A 26,993-nucleotide genomic window follows, 5' to 3' on the forward strand; every position below is an offset into this window, starting at 1 on the left:
GTTGCTTTAGAATAAAGATCATGCTGCTCCAACTTCTCAGAGTTAACAGTATCTGCATGACTTAAGTAGCAGAGAAAACAAGACTAAGCAAAGCTGCTACTGAGCATTACACATATTCTTGATGTTATTTTAAAACAAATGTAAGCTTCACTTTTTGCATACAATTTTCATCATTTTATTTTGATTAAGAAAACAAAGAACCCCCTGTTCTTAAATTGCATTGTTTTATTATCAGCCATACACTTTGTGGCCTTGTTGAATTGCATATGTGTTTGCTCTTCCCAATAAACACATCCAGTCCTTATTTTCTCCTTTTTAGTCAAAATTCCCCATTCCCTTTAGGTGGGTCCTTTTGAAATGTCATGAACTTCTGCAAAACTTTAAGCTATTTCATAAGCTTCAATTTAGTTTGTAGAGGACCATACTTTTCTTCCAAATAAGGAAAACTGTTTCTTTTAAAAGGATAAACCTGTATCAGGCCCTGACAACAAGCCTCCTTCCTTACCCTTTTTATTCTAACAGTTTAGAGCTCAAAATGTTTTAGCCTGAGCTAGGATATACTTCAAGAGCTGGGGCATCTGGGTGTACAGATCAGCGGCAGAGATTTATGATAACGACATAATCACTGTTTTGATTTAAATTCTCTACTTAAAAAATCCAGTGCTTGCTTCATTAAACTACAGTGGTACCTTAGTTCCCGAACGCCTTGCCTCCCAAACAAAAAGGCTCCCGAACGCCGCAAACCCAGAAGTGTTCCGGTTTGCGAACGTTTTTCGGAAGCCAAATGTCTGACACGGCTTCTGATTGAGTGCAGGAAGCTCCTGCAGCCAATTGGAAGCCGCGCCTTGGTTTCTGAACAGTTTGGGGAGTTGAACGGACTCCCGGAATGGATTAAGTTTGAGAACCAAGGATTTCACTGTATTTGCAATCTTTTGTGGAAATTCATCACTAGTTCATATCATTTATTTGAAGTTACCTTCTCAGAGCAAAATAAGAAAAGTGTCTACCAGTTTGTATGAAGTTCATAGTATCATAGAATCTTAGAACTGAAAGGGGTCGCAAGGGTTATCTAGCCAACCCTCTGTAATGCAGGAAACTCAGCTAAAGCATCAATGACAGATGACCATCCAACCTCTACTTAAAAACCTCCAAAGAAGGAGAGTCCACCACCTCTCGTGGGAGTCTGTTCAACTGCTGAACAGCTCTTACTGTCACAAAGTTTTTCCGAATGTTTAGACAAAATCTCCTTTCTTGCAACTTGAAGCCAATACTTTGAAGACAATCCTCTCACTCTCCTTTTTTCCATGCTAAGCATACACAGCTCCTTCAAGTACTCTTCATAAGGCTTAGTTTCCAGACCCTTGATCATCTTGGTTGCCCTCCTCTGCACACGTTCCAGCTTGTCAACATCATTCTTAAGTTGTGGTGCTCAGAAATGGACACGGTATTCCAAGGGTGGTCTGACTAAGGCAGAATAGAGTGGTACTATTACTTCCCTGGATCTAGGCCACCATACCTCTGTTGATGCAGCCTATAATAGCATTAGATTTTCTTTTCTTTTCTTTTCTTTAGCTGCTGCATCACACTGTTGACTCATGTTAAGCTTGTGGCCCACCAAGACCTCTAGATCCTTTTCACATGTACTGCTAGTAGGCCAGGTGTCCCCCATCCTATATTTGTGCATCTGGTTCTTCCTGCCTAAGTGCAGAACCTTACATTTAGTTGTCCCTAATGAAATTTATTTTGTTAGCTTGCACCCAGTTCTCCTATCAGTTAAGGTCATTTTGAATTCTGATTCTGTGTTCTGCAGCATTAGCCACCCTCCCAGTTTGGTGCCATCTGCAAATTTGATGAGCACCCCCTCAATTCCTTCATCCAAGTCATTTATAAAGACACTGAACAACAACGGGCCCAGGACAGAACCCTGTGGTACCTCACTTGTCATGTTTTTCCAGGATGACAAGGAACCATTAATGAGTACTCTTTGGGTTTGGTCAGTCAGCCAGCTACAAATCCACCTAACGGTTACTTTGTTCAATCCACATTTTATCAGCTTCCTCGCAAAAATATCATGGGGGACTTTGTCAAAAGCCTTACTGAAATCAAGATCCACTACGTCCACTGCATTTCCCTGATCCAGCAAGTTTGTAATTTCACCAAAAAAAAAAAAAAGAAAGAAAGAAAGAAAGAAAGAAAGAAAGAAAGAAAGAAAGAAAAGAAATCAGATTGGTCTGGCATGATTTATTTCTGAGAAATCCATGCTGGGTCTTAGTAATCACAGCATCCTTTTTTAAATGCTCACAGGGCAACTGTTGAATTATCTGTTCTAGGACCTTCCCTGGTATCAATGTCAAGCTCACCAGTCAGTAGTTACCCGAGTCTTCCTTTTCCCCGCTTTTGAAAATGGGGACAACATTTGCCCACCTCCAGTTTGTAGGGACCTCACCTGTTCTCCAAGAATTATCAAATATAATAGACAAAGGCTCTGAAATTACATCTATGAGCTCCCTTAGGACTCTTGGGATGCAGCTCATCATGCCCTGGAGATCTGAATTCATTTAAAGTAGCTAGGGGTTCCCTTACTACCTCTTTTCCTGTCTTGGGCTGAAGCTCCCTCCTGACATCATTTATTCTGTTATCACCAGGTTGGGCATCACTTTCCTTTTGGGTGAAGGCAGATGCAAAGTAGGTGTTGAGTAGTTCTGCCTCTTCTCTGTCACCCAACAGCATTTCCCCATGTTCCCTACACAGAGGACCTACCACTTGCTTGTTCTTCCTCTTACTTTGGACATAGCCAAATAAATCTTTTTTATTATTTTTAACCTCTCTTGCAAGCTTGAGCTCATTCTGAGCTTTAGCCAGCCTGACTTCCCCCCCTGCAACTGTTGGCTACTCGTGCATATTCCTCCTTTGTGATTTCTCCTTTCTTCCATTTCTTATACATGCCCTTCTTAACTCTCAGTTCATCTGTAAGCTCCTTATGCAGCCACACCAGTTTGCTTAGATGCCTCCCACTTTTCTTTCTTGGTTGTATTGTCTGCATTTGAGTCTTCAATATTTCTCCTTTAAAAAACCCGCATCCTTCTTCAGGATTTCTGACAATGGGTTCACACCCAGTAGCTCCTTCAGCTTTTCGAAATTGGCCTTCTGTAAGTCCAGAGTGTGTGTCCGACTACACTCAGTTTTCCCTTGCCTCTGTATCCTGAAACCCAGAAGAACGTGATCACTTCCTCCCAAGTTTCAGAGTACTTCTACTTCATCAATCAGTTCCTCCCTATTGGTGAGGACCAGGTCCATAATAGATGATCCCCTTGTTGGTTCTTCCACCTTCTGGGAATGTTGTCTCAAGCAATTAGTCAAAAAGTAAAGTCCAAATTAAACTTGATAATCATAACCTGCAAAACAACTGCTGTATTGCTCAGCAAATCACTCTAAGATGCATACAACACCTTCTGCCCTTCACTTCTTGTTTCCTGTAAGCAGAATAATCTCACAGCAAACATTACTTAATCTTATTAAGGGCAGAAAGGACTGTTTCTAAAAATGCAGCAGTTCCTCACCAAAGACTCTGAGAAGTTAGCAGTTGGGAATAAGAAGACAGAGGCAGTTTTATGAGCTTGTAATTTATTTATTTTTTTAAGGAAGTAGATGGTTGGAAGAAATAGATTTACAGACCTGGGATTTAAGTCATGGGACTAATGCTGTATAACATTAATAATCAGCAAAGGGCTAGCTAGTGATGTAATAACATTAATGGATTGCTTTTAATTTTTAAGGAAGGTGAAATCCAAGGTAGAGTGTGAAGAGCCCTCTAAACAAAATAGCAAAGAACTAGAGCAGATTAATAGCTTTACTACAGCAGAGTACCAAACATTCAAAAAGGAGAGAAATAGTAATCATGGAGGACTCCAATTTCTCTAACATCTGTTGAGACTCAAATTCTGCCAAGAGTGTAAGGTCTGACAAATTCCTCCATTGCCTTGCTGACAATTTCATTTGTGGCAAATGGATGAACAATGGATGAAGTGGGGAGATTGTGACCCTTCAAATCTTGTTGGCCTCCAGCTCCCTTCAACTATGGCCGATGGTTAGAGATGAAAGGAGTTCAGTTTCCCAACCCTTGCTATAAAGAAAGGTCTATGAGTATCTAATGGCTTATAGTGCACATATTTGAATGTCTGACAATTATCTGCTTGAAAACAAGTCTCTGGTCTAAGAAAACATGCACAGCTTGTTTACTGATTTATATATATAGATTTTTAAGCTGCCTTTTAAGGGCATAGTCCTCACAAGGTGGCTTCTATAATACAAAATGCATTAATATGAGTGGTTTGAATAACAATGTAACAACATAAAAACTAATAATAACAATATGACAGTGCAGTCCCTGCACTGTATTTATTTGTGCCGAAAGTGAGGAGTTACCATACTAATTAGCCATTCAGATCTAATTTTTATGTATGCGCAGTTGGCGCACTCGGGTTCACATGTATGAATTGGAACAGTCATAGCCATTACTATTCTTCCGCTTGGTATTCACACCAGTGGACAGAACCTGACAAAATATACACATAGGACCTTTTTTGTCACTCCCTTCCATCACTCCTTCCCTGCTTTTTTCTACTCAGAGAATGTGTACAAGTATTTCTGTACCCATGTGTCACAACTTAAAAAAAAAAAAAATCAAACCATAGGAAGTGTGCAAGAACAAATGTTACTAGAATATTTCACAATGTCTAATTTGAGGGGTTGGATTCCAGGAGTGGTGCACACTTCCTCTTCTGTGAATTCCATATATAATAAAAAAGCATTTTCACAGTGTTTTTTATATGTGGGTAGATTCCACCTAAGAGCAACTAATATAGCAACTAATCATTATAAATTTTGCCAATGTGAACAGAAACCAGAGGAACCAACAATATAAGTTATTGCGCTCTGGTTATCAATCTGACTTTGGAAATATGCAGAGCACGTTATTAGATATCAAATTTTTGAAAAAATAAATATGCCTCGCATAAGAGAATGCTTGTCTCCAGGATCAGACTGAGGGAAACCATCATCATTGCAACCCCAAACTGAGAGCACTCCGGCAGAAACCAAAATAATGAGCTTGGATAAAGGATGCAAGGCGGGTTGCCTCTGCAGTTAGCTCCAAAGATGATGAGAGATAACTAGTTTTTAGTGAGAAAGCAAGGGAAAAACTCCAGTCCCAGCGAATTAAAACCTCAGGAATAATAGGCATTTTATTGTGATTCTATGTAACATCTTGGAAACTACACAAGATATCTTGCAAAGACAGCTTGGTGAAATCACTATTAAAAGTTTGTCCACTTTTCTAAGGTATGAGGAGCAATCTACTCAACCAACAATTACACGTAATTCAAGTGGAAGGTGGCATTGTTCCAAGTACAGACATAATCAGCTCTACATATATAGGAAAATGAACACACAAACACACACATGCATGCAGCAGTGTCCAGAAAGTCTTAGCTTATTACACTAATGCTGTATATTGGATCAGCAGCCTCTACACTACCTGATTCAATGTACAGTGGTACCCCACAAGATGAATGCCTCGGAAGATGAAAAACTCGCTAGACGAAAGGGTTTTTCGTTTTCTGAGGTGCTTCACAAGACAGATTTTCCTAAGGGTTTGCTTCGCTAGACGAAACGGCCCTGCCTCTCCTGTCATGGCGACGGTCCCTGCACGCAAGCACGCTCGCTTCCCCGCTCCTCCGGCTCCCTCCCACCTTCCGGCTGACGACTCCTCCGGCTCCCTCCGACCTTCTGGCTGACGGCTGACCTTCCGGCTGCCTCGCGCCGCTGCCCACCGCCCTCGCGCGCTCCTCTCAGAGAGCCGTTGCCGCCAGCAGCCAGAGTTGCAGCCAGAATCGCGCTCCTGAGCCCCGCCGCCCTCCAGCAGCCGCGTCGCGTGGTGGCCACAAGGCGCGGGTGAGTCCGAGGTACCGCCTGCGGCAGCTGTCCTGCTTTTCCCCGCCGTTGTTAGTGTTTAAATGCAGTGGTGCTTCGCAAGACGAAAAAAACTCGCACAACAAAAAAACTCGCAGAACGAATTAATTTCGTCTTGCGAGGCACCACTGTACATGCATTACCAAACCAAATATCGAACAGGTGACTTTGGGTGTATGTGGTGTATTCTACATTTCTGCGTATTCTACAGAATTCTACAGTGTCCGTGAACAGTTAGTGTTGCAGCAAAGTTCTCTGAGTTGAGGCTTGTTAATTAACTTAAAAGGTGTTGTAAAGATTTAGCCCTTAGTCAGTCCTGAAGTTTTTTGCAGCTTTATATGAAAATCCAAAGTAGAGAAGAATTACCTCCCCCACTCACTCTTGCTCGTTTCACAGTCCCACACACAACCATCCTACACTGCTGAAAAACATACCCATTCCCCTTTAATTATCTGTCAAGCAGCAGTAAACAGGAAATGTTTTTTCTCAACTGCCCTGCCACTCTGGTTAAAAATGTACTGAACAGCAAAAAATGGACAGCAAAAGGCCACTGGACCATGGGAAATGTAGCTTTCCAAAAGGTTGCTGCATTAAATTGAAGAGGGAAGTGGTAAGTGATGGGAAGTGCTTTTGGGAACTTTGAAGGCTGGTGGGGAAGGAGTAGCCCTCAAATCTTACAAACCCAATCTCAACCTGGAACAATGTTAAGGATAAATTTGACTATGTACATGAAGTTGTTCACAAAGATAAAATGTGGTGTGCTGTGACACCTGCAAGACAATCTATGGCACTTAATATTGGCAGATCAGAGATGCTGTATCAGAAAAGCCTAAGAAACAAGTGCAAAAATTCACTCATCTCAAAGAATATTACCTTTTATGGTAGAGATGATGGATGGAGGCATCTACCTAATTGTAGATTTAAGAAAACCACATAGTGTCTTACAACCATTTGCTGCCAGAGACAGAAAAAATATTTAGCACTCTGGAGAAATTATGATTTCTAACCTTGCCTTGCAGAGTGCATATCCCCATCTAGTATCACAGAACTGTAGATTTGGAAGGGATCCCAAGGGTCATCTAGTCCAACCCCCTGCAATGCAGGAATAAATCTGTGTTACAAATATAAGCCACAGCTTAATGTCCTCCCCTCAACCTTGTCCTCCTCCAAAGAAGCCATAAGGAGATCAGAAGCTTCCCACTGTCATTTCAGTTTAACCACAAGTTTAGCATGTTGTTTGATCCCTCAGTTGCCATTAATCTTAATTAAGGGTAGTTGGAAAAAACCTTCATAAACTGTGTTTTAAAATTAGCTGGTTTCAACCAAACTTAGTAAAGAATATCCACAATTTGTGTTGGATAACACAGCAAGCTCTGGTTAATCTAATCTGGAAGCAAAAATTTCTGAACTCTTTGTAACTGCACCAGAGGAGGGAAAAAGGAAGTACATGAGCTGAAACTTCACAGTGGTTTACCTTTATACAGTGGTGCCTCGCAAGACGAAAAGAATCCGTTCCGGGAGTCTTTTCATCTTGTGGTTTTTTCGTCTTGCGAAGCAAGCCCATTGACGGAGTAGCACTATTAGCGCTATTGGCTAAAAAAGGGCTAAAAACGGCTTTTGGGGGGGGGGGATTAGCGGTTTTGCTGCTAAAATGCTTTTAGCAGCTTAGCGATTCATTTTTCTTCTTGCGAAGCAAGCCCATAGGGAAATTCGTCTTGCGAAGCGCCTCTGCAGACGGAAAACCCTTTCGTCTTGTGGGTTTTCCGTCTTGCGAGGCATTCGTCTTGCGGGGCACCACTGTAATGCTACATTATGGTTTAGTATTATAGCCAGCCAACCCCAATAGTGAACAATGCTGGTTTTGAAATCTCGTGAGAAGCAGCTAAGTAAGTTCCGACATGAGGTTTTTGCATTTGGCAGTCAAAGGAGGACAAATAATCTCAAACTTACAGTGGTACCTCTGGTTACTTACTTAATTCGTCCTGGAGATCCCTTCTTAACCTGAAACTGTTCTTAACCTGAAGCACCACTTTAGTTAATGGGGCCTCCCGCTGCTGCCATGCCGCCACCATGAGATTTCTGTTCTCATCCTGAAGCAAAGTTCTTAACTCGAGGTACTATTTCTGGGTTAGCGGAGTCTGTAACCTGAAGCATATGTAACCTGAAGCATATGTAACCCGAGGTACCACTGTACTTGTAACCTCATAGTTAGATTACTATAAGGTTTATGTGGGGCTACCCTTGGTCTTAGCTTGGAAGCTGCAGCTAGTGGAGAATGCAACAGTTAGGGTGCTGAGCAAGGTACCTATCTATACATGCAATACACCTTTTGTAAATGCTTTGGGATGCTTCTTGGGAAGTGACTCATGAATGAAATAAATAAATAATGCACCTTTGCAAATAGAAAAAAAAAGTCAATAGCACTGGCTGCCTATTTGCTCCCAAACCATGCTATTAGCATATAAATCCCTGAACAACTTGGGGCCAGAATACCTGGCGGACTCCCTACCTTTATACAGGCAATCATTGGAGTCAGTCCAGCTGGTTGCGCCATGGCTGGCAGATTGCCATCTAGTGACAACTTTTTCATAGTGGCATTTGTCCTCTGGAATATCCTCACTCATCCTGTGCAACCCGAGAGGCATAAACTTTGGTGTGTTTTAGATTCCTATTAAAAACTGATTTTTTTATTTGGCCATTTCCTGGCTGTTAAATTTACAGATTGCACTATAGCAATTTATTACACATGATAGACTATTTTAATTATGTTACACCTGAACTTGCATTAGCAGCCATTTTCAAAGGATGCTCTCTCTAATCTTAAAGGGCCAAAATTGAGTCCAATATTATTTGGATGATGTTATGCTATGTGAAAATACTCCTTAAGAATTTGAAAGTAATCTGCAATCTGCCTAATCTGTCTAACATCATATCAGTGAAGCAGACCTGATGCTCAACTTGGCAGAATGCAGTTTTACAGAAACAGTTCTTTCTGAGGCACACAGCCAGCTGGACTGAAATCTGACTTGTGACATAGTTTTACAAGCATCCCCCCCCCCCATAAATTTATAATCTTCCTCCTTGGACTTTCCTCATGTACTGCAAAGTTTATTCCAGACTTTTTCTGTTATTGAACTACATAGAGAACTAATATGGGGGACTTAGAGCTTGGTCTGGATAGCCAGATACTGTGAAAGTCATGATTGCAAGTAGTCCAGCCTTTGCACTGCTTAACCATGCATTATCAACAACTGTGTCAGCTGATACTGCTGCTTTTGGGCTGAGATCTGTATTCTACCAGGCACACTAGATCACACTAGAAAGAACTAATTCATTGGCTTCAGGAACACTTACTGAGAGAAATCCAACGACTGGAGCACTACTTGGTTAAATCTGGGCTACCAAAAAGAGCATAATGTCTCTGTAGGGCTATATATTCAAACTACACAGATCATGGTCTTTCCTACGGAAAGACTAGGATAAGTAAGGTATCATGTTGCTAGATAGATAGTTATATTACAGTGGTACCTCGGGTTAAGAACTTAATTCGTTCTGGAGGTCTGTTCTTCACCTTTCTAGCCTCCATCCTGAGAAGCAAGAGGTATTATCAGAGTTCAAGGACATAACCTAGCTGGGCAAGAAGACTCAGGACGTGAAACAGGGCAGTAAGGCATATGGCCTAAGGGAAATTCTAAGGGCCATGTAGAAATGTCTACCCTGGTTATATAGTATGCTCAGACCCTAAACCAAAGGCTTTTTTCCTGTTATGTCACCATTGTATCCTAATTCCTCATCTAGAGAGGAAATGGAGCAAGCAAGCAAGTGGTGGTGATTCATCTGGAGGATAGTAGTCTCCACCCTGCAAGGAAAGAAGCAATACAGGAGGACAACGAGCAAAGGGGGGGGGGAGGATTATTTTTATCTGCTTTTCTGCAAAGAATGCACTTTATCAGATAGTGCTATGTAGTTTTGGTGTGCAAACAAAATATCTGGTGTACACAAAGAATATGGAAGAATTTATTGAAAATCATTTAAACTGGATACAATTTTAAAAATTGTCCTTAAAAAAAATAAGCACAAAGCAGTTCAGACCAGACATATAACTGAGCACTAGCGAAACTGAAATGGGACAGAATTAGGTTGCTCAGACCATTCCTAGTGTTGTATCAGTCCTTGTTCATCTACTGCTATGCTGAAAGTAGTAGGCGTATATCCAGCAGGGCAATTAGACATATTTCATTTCGGGTGGGAGTCTCCCACCTACAGAAGCAGCAATAACAGGCACAGAAAACCCTTTGGTGCACGCAGACATGTACGGTAATCTGGCTTGGTGTAGTTCCTATATTAAAAATAAAATAAAATAAATAATCTCCCTGCATATTATTTACCATGCAGCTTTCCCTGCTTTGTTGTGTTAACTTGGGGGTTCTTTTTCTGAAAAGTTCTGTTTGTAGCTTTGTTGACTGGCTGACATTTTCTGTACTGCATCCATTTTCTGCTGGGTGAGTGTCTTGCACACATTTACACAATTTGACTGGGAGAAGGAGGTTGAAACCTGGCTTTTGTGTCTGCAACTGATTTGGTGGACTTTCCCCTGGAGTCTGTTTATGAATATTCTATTGCAGATTTTCCTGAAAAATGAGGTGTCTGAAACCTATTTAATCATCACTATCTATGTTTCAAACTTTATTTTATTACTTTATTCCTCATTTGCACCATGTTCTTTGTTGCCCGTTCTTTCATTTTTTAGATGTCGCAGTGATGTTGTGATATAAGTGGTGGCAATTCTTCTTGAGGCTTCACACAAAATTCCCAATTGGTCATTACTTTATTTAGTAATGCATTCCCAAACAGAGTCCAAAGAGGTTATGAGAGAATTTCCATTAGGATACACACAATATATGCAAATGTACATCATTTTAGCTGCTCATCCTATACTCAACCATGCTCTGCCACCACAGCAGTTCACCATCTCTCATCCAACCAGTCTATGAAATCCAACTTGCTCAGCGCATTTTATGCTGTACATGTCAGAATCCTCCTTGTTTCTTATATGGAGTTGCTTATCTCTCAACAGTCAGCCATTAATTTCTTCTTTAACTGGTTCTTTAATACTTCTCCAAAGCTTATTTAACCTTTAAATTATACTAGGAAATTTATTTTCAGGTTCAGAGAGCATTTTTGCACATTGTAAAACTGTTCAACATAAATTATATATTCTTTTTTTAGTGCACTACAGCTTTTAATAACTGGATTATGCCAATTTTTCCCCTGGAGAACATTTTCAAGGACATAGGTGATTAGATTGATCAAACTTAATGAATATGTATATGTATTGGACTAAATTGTAGTCCTTGTTTAAAAATAAACTCCCTTGTGTGTGCAATGATATTATAGGCTACAGTGAAAGAATGGGGCCAATCTGAAGATGGCACTACAGACACATTCCTGCAAATTCTGTCACTGTAACTTTAAAACTGAAACTCCTTTAAAACTACTTTCCTAACATCTAGCACCTACAAACTTACATCTTGAAAACCAAAATATGGTTTTAGGGACACAAATTTAAAAATAGAGACTCAGAAAAGAATACGCATACCAAAACTGGCACAGTAACAATATATGGTAGTAATTTGTTACAAGCCAAATTGTTTTTTAGAGATTAAATTTTGAGTGCATAAAGCAAGGGTGGGAAACCTTTGGAATGACAGGATAATGAAGCCTGTGGGGCTTGTCCATCTTCCCAGCTCCATTTGTTACCCCTCTTCCCTTTCCAGCAGACCAATAAGATTTGAAAAAAGTATCCTATTGAAAAGTAGGTTTTCAGCTGCTAATAGTTGAACAAGGCGAGTTTGGAGGAGGTTGCAGGTGAGGATATACAAGTTAAAGGTAAAGGGAGCCCTGACCATTATGTGCAGTCGTGACTGACTCTGGGATTGCGGCGCTCATCTCGCTTTATTGACCGAGGGAGCCAGCGTACAGCTTCCGGGTCATGTGGCCAGGATGACTAAGCCACTTCTGGCGAACCAGAGCAGCGCACGGAAACCCCGTTTATCTTCCCGCTGGAGCGGTACCTATTTATCTACTTGCACTTTGATGTGCTTTCGAACTGCTAGGTTGGCAGGAGCAGGGACTGAGCAATGGGAGCTCACCCCGGCATGGGGATTCGAACCGCCGACCTTCTGATCGGCAAGTCCTAGGACCCACAGCGCCACCAGCGTCCCATATATGCAGGTTAGTTCTTCCCTTATCATATATTAGTCCCTTCCCCACTGGAAAACATCCCCATGCTGCAATTGATTCTAATAAGAAATTTTTAAGGAGCCACAGGGCACTAGAAGGCCTATGGACCTTGCAAGTTTGGCTTCTGTTTTTCCTGTGTCCTTTTGGCCCTGTCCACTGCTGGCATAGCACACCAGAAAGCTGGCCATGAGGGAATGCAGGACTCGGGCTTGAAAAAGATTCCCCATACTTGACATTAACTCAGTGTTGGCCAAACTTGGGTCTCCAGCTGTTTTGGGACTACAACTCCCACCATCCCTGACACTGGTCCTGTTAGCTAGGGATGATGGGAGTTGTAGTCCAAAAACAACTGGAGACCCAAGTTTAGCCAACACTGCATTAACTGATCTTTTAAGGCAGAATAATTATGCTCCCAGGGACTGAACGACTAAACAACAACAACAATTATGCTCCACTTCAAGGCTTTAAACTTGCTAAAGGCAACACTACAGAAACACAGACCTTTGTACTAATCCTAACAAGTTACAGCATTTGTTTGTACCAAATTCTACAAAATGAGCTCTCACAAGTTGAAAATGTTTTGACAAATACTAGGTGTATGGGAGAAAAAATATCAAAAAGTGTAAAAAAAAAATAAACAAAACTAAAAGGAACTAGTGAGAGCTACAAACAAAACAAAATGTTGTGATGAATACAGAACAAAGCCTATACTATATTAATTGCCCATCTCAAATGAGAAAACTGTATGCTGTTAGGAGCTAGTTTGTTTTCTGGTATTTATATCTGAATTGGTCGAATACTGTAGGAGCCTTGGGCATAATGTGCTCATTTGGAGGGGAAAAATCAGACTTTCCAGTATTGTGTCATCAGCAGGTTTGACAATACTGATCATACCTATAAACATACAATGAACCCTGAGAAAGGCTGCAGTTGCCATGAGAACCAAAGAGCACAAAGGGAGTATCCAACAAAATAGAACCCCAAAATAAGATTGCTCTGAAGTAATAACACTAATACTACTATCAATACTACTACTAACGATGATAATAATAATAAATTTATATGCCACCCATCTGACAGTTTGCCCCAGCCACTCTGAGAGGCTCTCAACATAAATAGTAAAAACACAATACAACATTGAACAGTGCTGCCTTCAGATGTCTTTTTAAAAGCACATAACTGTTTATCTGTTTGACATCTACTGGGAGGACATCCACAGGGCAGGCCCGGCTACTGAAAAGACTGGTTCCCTGTAACTTTACCTCTTGCAATGAGGGAACCACCAGAAGGCCCAACAGAAGTGGACAGTAAGCAGCATAAAAATATTATCTCTTGCTCTCCAAGCTATAAATGCCATATGTTTTTGAGCCTGCATGACAGAAACTTACCTACCTACACTGAAGTAAAATTGAAAGGTTTTCGTGAACATGAAAACATATTGGGCCGAATTCAGACTTGCCCTTGTCTTCTGTTTATTGAATGAACTGAAATCCAGCAGAGATTCCTACCGGAGGAACAACTGCTATATATTGCCACAGTTGCTATAGCTAGCTACATAGAGTACTTAGTGAAGTCCGATATGCACCAAGCAAACACAGATCCAGTTTACATGTCATGGCAGAACATAATTCCTGATTTACTATGAGTACACCAAAATCACATACTTTGTTCCTTCCTTGATACACCATGGGTGTAGGGATGGGGAGGAAATTCAGTTCAATTTGCATTTAAAGGTGAACCCACTCAGTTCACACTTTCCCAAACACTACACAATCTGAAACACAGCCATCCTTCGAAATCCAAACATCTCTGAATTTTGCAAGGTAATTACTCCAGCCAAGTAATGTGTACAAAAAGCCATTTTCTAGCGTAATGTGTGCATTAAACAGGAACTGCATTATCGAAAATAACAGATAAAAATCATTATACTAGGGGAAATTGATTTGCAAAAATTTTGGCAAAATCGCATTCAAAAATGAGTATATTAAGATAAATCACACTAAAATCCTGGTGGTTTTTCATCAGGACTTAAAAAAAATCAAACTCATGGGGAAATGAAGAGAACATAATTTTAGACTGGAAAACTGAAAGAAAATGAACTTATCTGTCCCCATGAAGTTCTGCGAACTGATGCACAAAATCTTGCATAATGATCAGCACCATTATATTTGTGAAACAGGCTTCCCCAAGACAATCACATTCAATGGAAGCAACTTAATTATCTTATGTATTCCTCTTATGAAAGGAAAAACATTTTCCACTTTATTGTAGGCAAGTTTTTCCTAAGAGTAAGCTCATTGAAAAAAATGTACATGACTAAGCCATTAATTTAGTGGATCTACCCTGCGTAAAACTTAGCTGACTACCAGGCATTTTGTTTAGTCTAAACATGAAGTGTACACATTTATCAACTCTTAAAACAAGATATTTCCATCTCTTGCAGTATTCTGCATACACAGTGTAAACTTGAATGTGTTACTAGGTCACAGAGTTAAATAGACCTATTAAACTTTTAAACAAAACAGGATTTGTGGTGTTACTATGTCATGCATATTGCATATTTTTAATAACCACAATGCCTTTGTGGAAATTAGATACATACTGTGCTGTTAAAATATTTATCTCATGAGTAAAACCTAGTCAGTTTCTGTGCAGAATTAATGTAATAAGAGCTTGCCAACTGTTACTATGAGTACTAGGAGAAGCCAAAAAACCCAGCATCATCTCACCACATTTTAGCCCTCTATGAGAGGCTGCAAAATTGTTGTTTGGCTATTCCTCCCTTACTTCTTTATTTTTTTGTTTGTGTGCACCCTCTTTTTATATTTGTTTAAGATGGTGACAGTTTTAGTTCAGTAAAATATACCTAGTGTTAGCTCAGGAAACAAAGCTGTGCAAGTTCTCCATGAACCCCATGAAAATTGCCCCCTTAAAAAGCCATACAATTCAAATGCAACCATTCAGAATGTGATGCTCACGGTTTATATGGGAACACATTCATACACAGGTACCTTCATTGTGCTTATTTTGTGAGAACAATTCCTTGAGTCATACAGAATCCCCAATAGATGAATAGACAGCTGTCAAAGTAACTAAATTACATAATTAAATAAGGCACTGATAACCAGTATAATGAAATCAAAGCTAATAGTCCTTAATAGACATGCTTGCCAACAAATCAAAATCTCAAATAAAAACATTTAATAACAATAACATATTTTTCAGTGCTCTAATGTTTGCATCATACTAGGTGGTGTATTTTTTCAAGATTACTTTTATGTCAATCCCTCAAAAGAAAAAAAAACCCAGATAACACTTTGAACGTACCCTTGAAATGCAAACTCAGTCACTTGGACAGTCTCACAAAAACCTGGACTGTAAATGATCAGTTGTTCTTTCAGACTGGTCCTGTTAATTTGTAATGTCTACAATAGAAGTGTAACTCTGCAGCACTGTGTATCAGACAGCTCTTGGTGTGTTGTTTAGCTACATTTAAGACACATAAACATACAGCCTCCGAACTCCTTCCTTTAGTTATAACATCTTGTTCAGGATCATGTCTAAGAGTTTGTATTTGGAGAAATCAACCAAAACTTTGAAATTTTTCACACTTTATAATTGGTTAGTTAATTAATTAATTAATTAATATTTCTCTCTCTCTCTCTCTCTCTCTGTGTGTGTGTGTGTGTGTATAGTATTTAAAATATTCTTAAGACCCTGGGAATGAGTAGGTACCACAGCAGGGTACAAAACACGAAATTATATCATACATAAGAAAAAAGTATTAAAATACTTCAGATAATAGAAGCAACTAAATCTACAAATCAAACACCAATAAACTAAAACACTTGAAATGCCCATGCAATCAAATAACCTATCACAGTGATAACAATATTGGTGCTAATCATATTTTTAAATGGTATTACCCTCAAACACCTGGGCTAAAAGCTGGCCAAGTAAATGATTGTATACACAATACTATGCAATACACAGTACATGTAAAAATCTCAGTAAATGTACAATATCTGTCTAGTCTATGCAGCAATTTTATTTATTTTTAATTAGATGTGTTGCTAGAAAAATGCAACTGCAAAAATTTACACATGGGTAGACAGCTACCCGCTCTATCATGGGTGTCTGGATGTCTCCCATATGACACTATCAACTGGAGATTTTAGGTGGCTGTATAGCTACAGTGCACTTGACAGTTGTACAGACTTATGCTGCCTATGTGTACCAATTATTTTGTATGGAAATAAAGCATATATTCATGCGTGTCTGTATATGCCAGTGGGGTGTAGTAATTAGTGCTGGGCTAATAGTGGGAGACCCAGGTTCGAATTCCCTCTCAGCAGTTAAGCTTACTGGATGATCTTGACCCAGCCCCTCTCTCAGCCTAACCTACCTCACAGGGTAATTGTAAGGAAAAATAACCAGGGATGGCAGGGGGTTAAACATGTATGGCACCTTGAGCTCCTTAGAAAAGGATGAATATAATACCATTATCTAAATTCAAAGTTTTGAATTTCAAAGTTAGAAGAAGTTTGTTGTAAGAATTGACAATTGTTATAATCCTGAATGATTTTGAATATCAATGTTCTGCCAGATAACCTATTAATTCATCAGATCATAATGAAATAACAAAAAATAACACTTTTTATTATAAAAGCAAACATTTAAGAATATTCCAATATTTACACTGATCATGTTTTTACAGTTTAGTGAATGTGAATTATATAATCATATAATTTAATTCTGTGTATTTCTTTGTAAGTTATACAATAGAAAGAAAGAAATGTTTTGATGAATTAGTGGCAACAAGATAGTAATTAATGCTTTTGCTACCAATACTAGAGTAAGATCTACTAGTATAAAAACAAGGAATGAGGGAAGTGTGGTAACTTTTACAATAAATGATCCTGGTAACAAGGAACAGTACAAGACTAAGCACAGATCTTACCTGCCCCCAAAGAGGTTACAATGTAAATTCATGGATTCACAAGCATGAGACAAAGTAAAACAACACCAGTCAGTATGCTCATTTTTTTTTAACAAATTATCAATAGTCATATAGTGTGATGGCTAATATTTTGTAGACCCTATTTCACTTAAAAAGCAGACATGACTAATTAAAGAGACTTGGGCTGTAATCCTGCAACCATTTTCCTTGTGTAAACCCTACTGAGGTCAATGAGACTTACTTTTAAGAAGATATGCACAGGAATATGCTGTAACTCCTGCAACCTTTCCATTTGGGAATCTGTCCTGATGGTTAAGTTGCAGTCTCAGAAATTACACAAAGTTTCTTATATCAATACTCATACTTTCAAATATTCATTTATTTGAATTCATTTGATATGTAAAGTCTCAGAGGCCCTACTGTCTCTGGGAACATACTGATTAGTTAAGACATAACGGGCCAGAAAACCAAAAAGAAGAGCTGACAAATTCAGAATTCAGGATAAGCTATAGATTGCAATTGAAGCAATAAAGGAACCCCTTCCCAGTTTTTAATTTTTAATTATTATTTTTAGATCAAGAGTTTGGGGACAGAAATAGTGCATGTGAGGAACCAAAAATGCTTGCTTACTTTATGGTCAAGCTGGCGTTATTCAGATCAATTCAGCCCTGGCCAACATACTACTAATGACAAGTTAGTCATCTTCACACAAACATACACACACATGCAAAAACACACACACAAAGAGTGCTTCAATGCTAGGGAAACTACATTTTAGAACAATGTTAATCTACAATAACCATGAAAAGTAACCCAAACTTTACAAACCCACTTGAAAATAGAGGCTTCAATTAATCTTACATTTTTCTAGATTACACAATGGTAACATAACTTCAGGACTGAGCAGTACCCCAACCCTCAGTAGGCAACAAGTATATCACCTTCAAAATAACATTGTACATTAAACATTCATCTCTGTTGAAACTCATCCTGGAGCAGAAATTATATATCTTAAAACACTTTGTGTTTAAATTATGTGCAAATTACAAAACTATTTGTATCAAAATATATTCATCCGGATCATCGGCCTGGCTCCCAGTTCAACAGTGACTTATAAAATAGCTACTAATGTCACTGATCTTGATTTTGCAGAACAGTTTTCAATAATGGTTGCACACAAAAACAAAATAGGATTTTAAAAATATGTGTATATATATGTAGGGTTGAGAGTTCTTTCAACGTCCCAGAAAACGTAGGAGTAGTTGGCAGGATCACGTCAGCTCCAATGTGCTCCTGAAAAATATAAAATACCAGTGTCCACTGGATCAGTGGGTCCTTGGCACTTTGGAACTATTAATGAAGATTTTGGTGATGATGTTTAAGTACAAAATGAAGATACTTGTTAAAAGCTGAGAACTTTCCCAGTTGTAGCATCTGGTAGGTTATAAACCTAGAATGGCTACTCAAAATGATCACACCAAATTTAATATGTACACTTAGTTAAAAAGGCAAGTGAAGCGGAGAAGAAGATAATGCAAAAAGAAAATAACTAACAAGTGAAACAGTCTCTCCAATTCCCTAAACTTCTATATGTATATTCAGTATTAAAATTGTCATAACTATACTTGTGGCAACTTAGTGAAAATGGCAATGGAGAATTCTTGCAGAAGTTCATCGAAGTTCTAAATAAATGAGAAATAAAAACCCAAGACAATATGTTTAAAAGTCACTGAGACAAAAACACTGGTGTTTTAACAACACACTCTCTAGATGACTTTTTATAAACCTCACAAATAATTATGACTTTCTTTGTACAAGTGCTGAAAGTACAGTAGCATCTGCAAACTAAAAAAAAATGGTATTTTTCCAAAAAAAGCCCGACTAGTACAAGTAATTTATGCAGTCATCAAATAATAAAGGCATCTAAAAGTTACGCAAATTTACGGATTTTGCTTTATGCAACGTAAAATTAGGGATGAACGGATTTCTTTTTTCCCGTCCTGAAGGGTGTATGTAGACAAAATACACCCAAAATACACACATTCCATTAAAAAATGGAATCTTTGTGTTATCATATATAAAGTTATGAATCATTTGCCAAAGCTGAAAGGCCTAGAGGCTAACTGAAAGATTCTCAATGGCTTAAGATCTGGTCCACTGGTCCATTTCGGTCTGTGTCTGCTAAAACTAGGGAGAGTTCTGTGGTCCACTGCTGGTTTTGAACTCTGGTCCAACAAGCTCACACTGTAAGATCTTGTTCCTCCTTATGCTGGTAGCGTTGTAAGGTACGAGGAATACTCTGGCATATGTGGTGGCGATTTAACTATGTACACAAGTCCTGGAAGCAAGTTATAATAGAGATTGGTATTATAGTTGGCAAACAGGTCACCTTGGACGCCAAGTTATGTCTCTTATGCATTTTTGATGGTGACAGTGCTGACCTTACTTCTCAAAAATTAATTCAGTATCTGTTGGTTACTGCTCATCTAGTGATCTCTCAAGGGTGGAAGGTCACATCTTGTTATTTTATGGGTCTATGGTTTAAAAAGTAATGCTCATTGCCATTTTCAAAAAAGTACTCATAAAATACGTGCCATCAGTAGTGATGTGGAGTCCTCCGAATTTGATTCTGCTTGGGGCCAATTGTGATTTATATGACCAAACTATCTCATGACTGGCACATTTCCACTATATATGAGGGGGGTGGGGTTTTTTGCAACATTCATGAATATTTGGTATGTTTGGTACAAATATGAACTGTATGTTTTACTCCAGAATATATTTTACACCACTCATTCTTTTTTAAGCTTTCTATTAATATTATGATTATTATGTTATTATCTTGCCATTTTATTCTTCCTCTTTTTATGACTGTTTTTATTATTACTTTTGGCTTGATATTTTGTTTGAATATTTTTTAACGAACCTTTTGGGTACTATGTCCAACACATAAAATCTCATTGTATGGTGAGCTCCACCTGAAGAAAAAGCCCCGATACTAAACCCCACCCCCACCCCAGCCACTTGACCAAGAAGGTCTTCACTTGTTGGCAGAAGAACAAAGAGTGTGGCTAGCCAGTTTAGCTTCTCCAGGAAGGGAGTTCCAAAGTCTGGGAACAGCCACTGCGGAGGACATTTCCCAAATCCCCACTAACTGTGTGTGTGTGTGTGTGTGTGTGTGTGTGTGGGTGGCGAGATCAAGAGAATGGCCTCCCCTTAACATATCAAAAGCCAGGTGGTTCACATGAGATTATGCCATCTTTCAGATAGTTTGGACCTAAGTATGAAGGACTTTCTAGCTTATAACCAGCCTTCTGAATTGTGCTCAGAAACAAACCAGTAGCCAGTGGAGCTGTTCTAATAAGGAAGTTGTTTGCTCTCTATAACCAGTCCCAGTCTGCAATCTGGCTGCAGCTCTTTGAGCCACTTCAAGTTTCTGAGCACTTTTCAAATGCAGTCCCACAAAGAGAATGTGACAGTAATTCAAACAGAATGTAACTAAGGCACATGTCACTGCACATCTGAAGAAAAGAGTGCAGCTGGCAAACTAGCTTGCAAATGCACTCCTGGTCATCACAGAAACCTGAGCACCCATGCTGAGGACTGAGTATAGGAGCATACTCAAACTGCGAACGTGTGCCTTCATGGTTAGTGCTACCCCAACCAGCAGAGGCTGAATCCCTATTCCCTGTTCTACCTTCTGACTAACCCAAAGCACCTCTGCCTTGTCTGGATTAAATTTCAATTTGTTCACTCTCATTCAGTCAATTACTGGTGACAGGCACCAGTTTAAAACAAAGACAGCTTTCTTGGATTTAGGAAGAAAGGGAGAAATAAGGCTGGATGTCATCAGCATACTGGTGACACAAAACCCCAAATCTTATTAAATAAAATAAATGTATAAAGAACATCTTTCATTTGCAAATCCTAAGAACATAAGAAAAGCCTGCTGGATCAGGCCAATGGTGCATCTAGTTCAGCATCCTGTCTTCAAAGTGGCAAACTAGGTGCCTTTGGGAAGCCCACAAGCAGGACCTAAGCACAAGAACACACTCCTCTCCTGCTGTTTTTAGCAACTGGTATTCAGAAACATACCACCTCTGATCACGGAGGAAGAATAGAGCCATCATGACCAGCAGCCACTGACAGACTCATCACCCATGTATTTGTCTACTCCTCTTTCAAAGCCACACAGTAGGTGGCCATCACTGTCTTCAATGGGAGCAAGATCCATTGTTTAACTATGTGGTGTGTGAAGAAATGCTTTATTGTATCTCCTCTGAATTTTCAACATTCAGCATCATTGGTTGTTCTAGCATTATGAGAAAGGAAGAAAAACTTCTCTATCCAATTTGTCATGGATATTTTTATAGACAATAAGCCCATGAGGGCTCTGGGAGGCTTCCAAAACTGGGTAACCAAGGCAGTGGGCTTTAGGAAGGAGGCACGAGAGCTCAGGGGCACTGCCAGAGCCCCCACACTTCTTTTACAAAGCCCAGTGCCTCAGTTACCTGGCTTTGGGAAGGCAGCTCGAGCGTCAGTGTCTTTGAACCCTCGCACCTCATCCCCCAAAGGCTCCCCTTTATATATATACACGTCTTTTTTCAGAGAATTGTCTGTTTATTTCTGCTCTCTGCTTCCTGCTCCTTAACCAATTCCTGATCCACAAGTGGACCTCTCCTTTTATTCTGTAAGCTTACTCTACGGTCATCTGTGAAGCACCTTTTCAAAAGCATTTTTAAAATCCAAATGCACTATTTTCAACTCATAACCTCAATTCAGTGTTGTTGTTTTAAGATACAAAGCAGTTAAGATAAACTTTGGACATGCTGTTTGTGTTTCAAATATTTGTATTTAAACCAAGCATACCATGCAAGGGTTGATCTGCCTAACACTCTTATTGTCCTGTTTTAGTTATTTACTGATGTGGAAATGAATATTATCTAAATGTGCATACATAAACAAAATCAGCCAAACTAAACTACTTGTATCCTATCCATGGCTTAGCTTATGATCACAATTATTTGTTAACTTTTGTTATTTAAGATATTTTATATCCCACCCTTCTTCTATCATGGAACTCAAGCCAGTGTTCATGGTGTTTCGGTCTCCCATCCAAATGATGAGTATGGCCCAAGCTGCTTAGGTTCAGCAAAATGGCTAGACCTTCCCATCTTTGCTTGCACAGCATATGGAAACAAATATGGGGGGGGGCTTCATGTTTATTATTTCTAACACAGCTAAAAGCAAGGAGATACCAAATCACTTCCTAAATCTAGTTAATAGTTTGCAATGAAACATAGCAGTGTACAATAATCTAAGTAAAATTCTCCATTTTGAAATCCACAATTCCCTTTAAAATGCTGTGTGCCACATATGTCTAAAAGATTGTGACTAGAACACTTATACAACCTAGGCGCATAACACATTCAGCTTGCATGCCTTTAACACTGCAATACTTTATATAGCTAGAAACAATAGAGATTTCTGCACAGATCTTTCTGTACACACCCAAAGGAAAAGGTTCCAATCCTATATGCATTTATTTGAATTTAAGCCACACTAAATAAATAATTTTCTCCTGTATAGTATCAGGCTGCAAATATTGAGAACTGGTGTGTGTGTGTGTGTGTGTGTGTGTGTGTGTGTGATGGTTAACACACAAAATAATGCATCTCCATGAAACGTGCAGTGAAACTGAGCTCATAGCAGAGGTCAAACATTCTAATTAAACAAACAAACAAACTACATATTGAAACAAAATTTTAAAAAACAAGTTAAAACACCCTGGTCATTTCAACATTATTAGTCCTGGACTAAAAAATATGAAAGCTGCTAGTTATACTAGTTATACTAGTTATACAGCTGAATTGTAATTAAATGCCAAAAGTCACAGTATAGAGATAAGTCTTTGGAGCCCTAAAGTATTTGGGGAAAATAAAACTCAAACATGTTATCTGTACCAAATACAACTGAAAGTTTTTTTTACTGCATTTGGGCGGCAACAAGCTTCCCAAAGCTCAGGAGGTGGGGATGGGTGGGGGAAAACTTCAAGGCAGGGAGAACTTAACAGTTTTGTAGTTTCTGTGTAATCATACAGAAGGGATCTATGTCTGCAGAGCATTCAGCAACTTACAGAGCTTTGCAGAGCATTCATCTCCTGCCCCTAAGCAGGGAAACCCTATGCCTTTACATTGCTCAAGGGTGGTTTCATGCTTCTGTTTCTTTTCAACCACCACATAAGCAACAACAATAAGGAAGGGACAGGTTTTTCTCATCAGAAATTTATTTAGTTACAAGTTCAGCCTTTTCAATTTTTCATCATCACCCAACTGTCACTGTCACCACCACATCCACATGATCAAAATGGGGTTGCAAATGCTCCTGGAATCAATGGTACATGTGCCAGCCCTTCTGGATTCATTGTGTGGGGGCGGAGAGGGGAATATGGCTTCTCCATGATCATTTTAAACTCCATTTTGAACATAGGTGTGGCAGCTGCAGCAGCAGTCAAAAATTCCACCCAGTTGGAGCAGCGATTACCTGAAAAGGGGAGGGGGGGGGGTTTAAAAGCAGCTTTTTTACAACCTTGTAAGTTTTAAAAGGGACACCTACTATGAACTTCTTACCCCAACCTTTTACAGGATGGGAAGTCTGAGGGTGACAGGTAGTGGGGTGGGGGGAGAGAGACCTGTGGAAAATCACAGATAGAAGTATCACATGGATAGAGGCAAACTCTGCCAAGCTGAGCTATTTTCCCCTTTCCGCTTCCCTGGCAAGCATTATTTCTCTAAAGAGAAAGGGCTTGGCCATTCCATCCACCTCAGTCTCCCAAGAGCACCAATTAGTAGGGTGCTGAAAAACCATGGTTCAGAAAACCATGGTTCAGTTCTCCCATGGGCTGTAGCCATGAGTCCCACTGCTACTCAATGCACCAGGAAGAAGAAGGGGGGGAATGGAAATCTCCCTCTTCTCCCCATGTGCTTCACTTGTAGTTCTCAGCAGTGCTGCTTGCATAAGATAAGGAAAGAGGGAAAGAGTGTTTGAGGGGGGAGGTGGCAGCAAGTGGTTTTAGAGTTAAAGAAAGAGAAATGGAAAATCTTCTTTGGTTCTGGTTCAGATTTTGATACGAGACAGAAAAGAATTAGGGAGCTGTAAATGTTTGCTGCTCAATTGAAGCCATGTACAAGCTTCCAAAGTTCTTATCGGAGCCTGGCTCAGAAGAATTCATCAGCAGCTGTAGCACCACATCATCCATATTTCTCTATCCTCTCAATGGAGCAGAGGGCAGCAAACACATCATTAAAACAGTACCATTAAAAATGATCACATTTTCTCTGGCAATGATTTCAGGGTTGCCAGGAACTCATTCATTCATCAAATGCCTGGGAAAACAGCAATGTTTTAAAATTTATTCTGAAAGTCAATAATGACAGAGAAAGAAACAGCTCACCAGGGAAGGGATTCAACAAATAGGGAACTGTTACTGGGAAGGCCCTATAATGGGTCAGTGACAATAGGGAAGCCCCAGAAGTGGCACCAATGGAATGGTGCAATGATATGGGCTGTCATCCTGTATTGCATCTTCAAAACTTTAGAGAACACTCTTAAAATCTTCATAACTCTGAGAACTTGGTTAGTCTCTGGGCTCAGCAGGAAGCCAACAGTAATATAATGCATGACTTACTGTACCATTCACAACGTTTACAGCACAATACTTACACATGCTTACCCAAAAGTAACTCTCACAGTATTTAATAGAGTTTAATTCCTGTTGTTTAGATTACAACCTCTGCTGCACAAATCAGGTATCATTTCTGTTTCTCTTTTAATAGAAAAATTGTCTTTAATTCAATAAATTTGACAGATATAATTTGGTTTTAAACAATTATATATCTGCTTTTAACATGCTGTATGGTTGCTGTATTCTTACATTCAATTCGTATTTCATTTTGCTTGTTAGAAATAAGTCACAAAAATATGCTGTTTAATTTTTTTTTTAAATACCCTGATTAAAATCCAATTTAAAAAACATCATATATTTATTCACCTAAAGTGTAGTCTAAGTGTGGGAGCAAACTGTGATAAAAGAGGTCAGGTTGGGTAAGATTGCTGTATCTGTTCTTTGCTCACTGTAGATGAAACTGCTATTTACCTCTGTGTGTAGCTGAGGACTAAACTTCTGTTATAGTGACAATGTTCTGCTGAATATAAAAAGTTTGCACTGTTGCACACCCAAAAAGACATCAGTGACAGAATTTGTTCATCTATGAAAAGAAATTCTGCTATGCAGGCACAAACAAATGTGTACTTCACGGTATTCTAAATAAATACCTTTATCCAGGGCTTTTTTTCAGGCAGAACTTGCCAGAACTAACTCAGTTCCAGCACCTCTCAGGCGGGCGCCATTGCCATTATAAGAGAACAAGGGAGGTGTTCATGGTGAGTACCAGCACCTCTTTTTCCAGAAAAATAGCATTGCCCTTATCTCCTAATTACATATTTCTGATACAAACAGTTCTAGAGAGAATTATTATTCCTGCTTACTGTACTTTATCAGATTTGGTTGTTTCAATGTTCTTCTACAGTGATTAAAGGTTTTTATATACTATCATAAGCCACCCTGAGCTCTATATTGGAGATACAGAAGGAAACTATTTGATAAATAAAAAAATAGAACACCTATTTAATTATGCTTGAACAAGGGTGCAAAACTTCTCTCCCTACAGGAGGCAGATTCCTCATGCTTGTTCAATTTTTAAAAAGAAATTCATGAGACTGAATCTCACTAATACCCTTTTAAATTTAAATTAAGTTTGATTTGATTTTGATTTATTTCTATGTCACTTTTCATTCAAATGAATTTCAAGAGGCTTACAAACAATATATTATAACAGAATAAAATATAGCAGAATATCACAAATACAGTATAAATCATATAAAATAATTAACAAATCACCAATAAAACAATAACAATATATAAAACTGTTAACAAAACAGCAAATAAAAATAAGCCAAACATCATATTTACAGCAATCACAATTATAGATTTAATGGGAATCTAGGAAGGAAGCAGTTATAACAGGGACACCCCACAGTGGAGGAATTTTTCTCTCCATGGCAATGCCTGTCTGCCCCTCCACACCCATTTTACATCTGGTATATCAGTTTAGGCTACATTTTATAACAAAGGTTCTCTAACTATGCTATAGAAGCTGGGGGTGTGTGAAACAAACTCTGTAGAACAATATCCCTTTCAGCTGTAAAGGTTTTACTACTACAAAATGCTATGCTAACCACAGAGGCTGTGAAAACAGTTCTCTCAGCAGCAGTGGCAGCTTCTCCCTCTCGGGAGTAAGATGCCCTTTTCTAGTCTTCTACTAATGTCAGTGTCAGATTCGTGTCCTTATTCAGACATGTGAACCTCATGCATGAAGTTATGTGGAAGGATCCTGTACCTTTGTCAACTGAACAAGTAGCTAACAGTGGGCTGGAAAGTAGATAGCGTCAAAAAGTTAAAGAAAAAAATATTAGGAAAAAACATGTGATTGGAAAGATAATATAATCATCTCCCTCCAGAGATCTTGTAAACTAATACATCTTTGCTAACAATTATAAACTCAGCATGTACATTAAGCACTCGTGGTAAAAAATAAATCTAGCTATGAAACTATCTAAACTTGCTTTCAACACATACAAGAGGTATTTCCAGCTGCTAGAAGATTATGCATCGTACTGAGTTACATATACACTTCCTTAGAGAAAAAGAGTGTGTGTCACAGTATTAATTGAGAATAACATCTTTATATAGTTCAGTAAA

The 26,993-nt window shown here is 39.0% G+C and overlaps 1 protein-coding gene across 5 annotated transcripts in view; it reads right to left on the reverse strand.

The window, feature by feature from the left end:
- Positions 1-26,993, reverse strand: part of NOVA1 (NOVA alternative splicing regulator 1) — a 145,475-nt gene that overhangs the window by 79,977 nt on the left and 38,505 nt on the right. The gene's annotated exons all lie outside the window — the stretch shown is intronic.

Source organism: Podarcis tiliguerta, assembly GCF_965153285.1.
Source record: "Podarcis tiliguerta genome assembly, chromosome: 1".
NCBI lineage: Eukaryota > Metazoa > Chordata > Lepidosauria > Squamata > Lacertidae > Podarcis > Podarcis tiliguerta.